General features: G+C 41.6%; 1 pseudogene; it reads right to left on the bottom strand.

The window, feature by feature from the left end:
• Positions 1-3,685: 3,685 nt before the first annotated feature.
• On the bottom strand, positions 3,686-3,803 carry LOC126413468 (5S ribosomal RNA; annotated as a pseudogene).
• Positions 3,804-4,211: the final 408 nt, after the last annotated feature.

The raw sequence follows: 4,211 nt of genomic DNA, 5'->3' as shown, positions 1-4,211 counted from the left end.
AAGAGAATCTACCTATAGAGATAGAACGTCTCCAGCAGGTCGCAGGGAATGGACGTGGACCACAGAGGAAATGCCTGCAGCCATTGGTGGAGGGGGAAGGCCATAGGAATAGATACTGGACCAGGTCCACTCGAGGAGTAGTCTCAGGTCGCACCTGATGAAAGTTACGAGCTACGTGACCGAAATATCGTGTAAGTACGACGCTGATATCGGGCAGAACACCTGACAACCCAAGATGCCATTAGATCGCCGGGAAAGCCTGAAGAGTTACAACCTCTTTGCTTTTAGAAAGCTTAGCTACCTGTTCCGACGTTGGTCCTACTGTTCTCTACAGACAGACTTGTCTGCTACCATCAAGCATGCAACTGGAAATACATTTGCTCATTCATCCTTTCACACAGAAGGGAAGGGGGATGACAGTATCTTATATATACAGTATATAAAAGAAAGCGGATGTAGGTTCCGTATGAGACTGTGTGACATGAATTACATACAAACGGTATTTTAAAGTGTAGTAGTGTGACAGATCGTTCTTGTTTATGTGTAAAAGTAACACGTTCCACTGCTCAGTCTCTTCCCAGATAGTCAGAAACACCACAGTAAATTTAGAAGAGGAATTTATGCCATAAATGACAACAGATTTAAGAAATTAACATGAAAGGAATCTAACAGAGACCTTTCAGCTGTACTGCTACAATATAAAAGACAAATTCAGCATACACATTCACTAATTCATACAGATGATAAAGTGAGGAGGGAAATTTGGGAGCGCAAAACGAAGGTAATGTACATAGAATTAGGTGCTTACTGGAAAAATTGATACTTTAATGTAATTTTGTACCACTAAATTGGGAAAAATACGAAGCACAAAACCAAATTACAAATGATTCAGCGTCACAGCACGAAATACAACATAAGGAGTGTGAAACTAATCTAACCGAGACGTTTCAAGGTCAAAGTACCGTCAAAGGGTACTGATCAACGAACCAGTGAATACGCACTGCCTACTGTGCCAAGGGATATCCTATGAAGATTCGAATTACGATATAGAATGAGTGCCTGAAATATATACGTCTATCGTCGACACGCCGTACTCTCATGTAATACCATATGGGGTTATTCAACAAGAGGCCTCGCAGACTTCTTTATTTTCTTACTGCTACCCTGTAGTAAAAGGTCTAAATTCAATTTTCTCAGCCCAATATTATGAGGAAAAGAGGTAAGGACGTCACATTCTGCAATATATCGTGCTTCTATTTGATTTAGACGGGAATAGCTGCTTTTTTTTTATTTTTGAAATCAGACGTTCTATGCGTACTGTAGGTCAAATGCCAGTCTCAGAATCAATAGTTGGTTCTTTTGGAGAGTTGTTGGTGAGAGGTGCGTGAGTTTTCACTGTGGGCAGCAGGTTTATTTCTGGATGAGAGATTTACGGGGCACTAGCCGTTACATTGCCAAATCTGGTTAAAAGTTTCACTACGGTAGCTTTATGTTTTTATACCAATGTTCGTCAGCGGAAGTGTCTATAGAATGTTATAATATAAGCTATTTCCATATTTGTGTGTCGTGTCATGAAACTAACATCCATTTCGCGACGGTTACGGAATCTACAAACATCCATTTGAACATAATTCGATGAGCATTCTAATTGAGAGAGACGGTTAGCTTAATCTTACTAAAATTCGTTAGTCAAAATAGTGTCGTTTGAGTGTCGTGTCGAGAGATCAGTAGCCAACCACGTCGCAAAACGGTTGGGCCTCTGCTTACTCCAGTGAAAGAGATCGACAGCGTCTTTCATGTAAGCCAACATTAATAACAAAAAAAAGTAAATATATCTGTTGCCTGAAACAAAAGAGAATATTCAGACGGTGACTTTCCAATGATCAAAATACTAGTGTATGAACAGTTTGATTAAGCAGCACGACAACAGGCCGCGAGGTTTTGGAAGCAGATAACTCTGGCTGAAGTGTTAGTTACAGTTTGGGAATTGTGGCATTATTAGAGCAGTTTATGAACAGATCAGTCCAGTTTTTGTGTTTCCTGATAGTATGTACGTGGGTCTTTACCAGATGCTTGTTTTCCTCTTCACGTTAAGGCTGCGCTACTTCGCTACTCATCAGTAAATTAAACAATACAGGGTGTGTCAGGAGGAATGGTCAGTACTCAGGGATATGACAGGAACCATCATTTGAAACAATAAACTTCATTTGGACATATGTAGTATACCAAACGATTTCCGAGATACAACACATTTAATGTGCAATGTTTCATATTTCCTGCATTACTTTATTCATTATCAGGCTTACTAGTGTCACTCAAATGTTGTACAGTTCCAAATACATGATCGTACTTCCCACCGTTAACTTCAGTGTCTTTCTGCGGTCTTGGGAGGACACGTGGTGAAAACTTTGGTAGATATCTGCGATCAGGAATGCGACGCCTTGGAAAGTGCTAACGGTATTCTTCAACAGCAACAGCCTTGGTATCATCGCAGAAACCGTAACTTTACACTTTTTTTTTTAAGTCACAGTCTTTTAACGGGTTTGATGCGGCCAGCCACGAAGATGTTCTATCATCCTGTCCCTTCTCCTTATTAGTGCTTTCCGCATATTCCTTTCCGATTCTATGCAGCACCACCTCATTCCTTACCCTATCAGTCCACCTAATTTTTAACATTCCTCTGTAGCACATCACATCTTAAATCCTTCGATTCTCTTCTGTTTCGGTTTCCCCACTTTACAATGCTGTGCTCCAAATGTATATTCTCGGGAATTTCCTCCTGAAGTTATGGCCTATGTCTGATACTAGTAGAATTTCCTCGGCCAGGAATGTTGATGTCCTCCTTGATCCTTTCGTCACTGGTTATTTTGCTGCCTAGGTAGCAGAAGTCCTTAAATTCATCTACTTCGTGACAATCAATGCTGATGTTAAATTTCTCACTGTGCTCATTTCTGCTACCTCTCACTACTTTCGTCTTTCTTCGGTTTACTCTCAGCCACTATTTTGTAATCTTTAGACTGTTCATTCCATTCAGCAGATCATCTAATTCTTCTTCACTTTCACTCAGGATAGAAATGTCATCAGCGAATTTTATCGTTGATATCCTTTCGTCTTGCATTTTAATTCCACTCTTGAACCTTTCTTTTATTTCCATCATTGCTTCACTGATGTACGCGTTTGACAGTAGGAGTGAAAGACTACATCCTTCTCTACATACTTTTTAATCCGAGCACTTCGTTCTTGGTCGTCCACTCTTATTATTCGCCCTTGGTTGCTGTACATATTCTACATTACCCGTCTCTTCCTATAGTTTACACCTATTTTGCTCAGAATTTCGAACATGTTACACCATTTTACAATGTCGAAAGCTTTTACCAGGTCAACAGATCCTATGAATATGTACTCATTTTTCTTTAGTCTTGCTTCCATCATCAACCGCGACGTCAGAACAGCCACTCTGCTGCCTTTCTAACTAAATCCGTCCGAACAGACCTTCGAAGGCCCGAAGGTACTGATCGGCCGCCGTGTCATCCTCAGCACACGGACGTCACTGGATGCAGATGTGGAGGGGCATGTCGTCAGCACTCCGCTCTCCCGGCCGTATGTCAGTTTACGAGACCGGAGCCGCTTCTTCTCAATTAAGTAGGTCCACAGTTTGCCTCGCAAGAACTGAGTAGATCCCGCTTGCCAACAGCGCTCGGCAGACCGGATGGTCACCCATCCAAGTGCAAGCCCAGTCCGACAGCTCTTAACTTCGGTGATCTGACGGGAACCGGTACGATCACTGCGGCAAGGCCGTTGGCACTCTGCTGCCTTTACCTTTCCTAAAGCCAAACTCATGATCACTTAACAAATCCACAACTTTCTTTTCCATTTTTCCGTATATTATTCCAGTCAGCAACTTGGATGGATGTGCTGTTAAGCTGGCTGTGCGATATTTCTCGAACCTGTCAGCTCTTGCAGCCTTCAGAATGGTGGGTGATATTTTTCTGAAAGTCAGATTGCATTTCGCCAGACTCCACTAGTCGTCTTGTTCCCACTTCCCTCTATGGCTTTAGAAATTATGATTATCTGTTATCTACACCTTATGCCTTATTTGATATCAAGTCCTCCAAAGCATTCTTAAAGATTGTAGTTCTGAATCTCCTATCTCTTTTACATCGACTCCTGTTTCTTCTTCCATCACATCAAACAAGTTTTTCCTCTCTTAG

The sequence above is a fragment of the Schistocerca serialis genome, chromosome 7 (assembly GCF_023864345.2).
Source record: "Schistocerca serialis cubense isolate TAMUIC-IGC-003099 chromosome 7, iqSchSeri2.2, whole genome shotgun sequence".
NCBI classification, from domain to species: domain Eukaryota; kingdom Metazoa; phylum Arthropoda; class Insecta; order Orthoptera; family Acrididae; genus Schistocerca; species Schistocerca serialis.
This window is presented reverse-complemented; position numbering and strand designations above follow the sequence as displayed.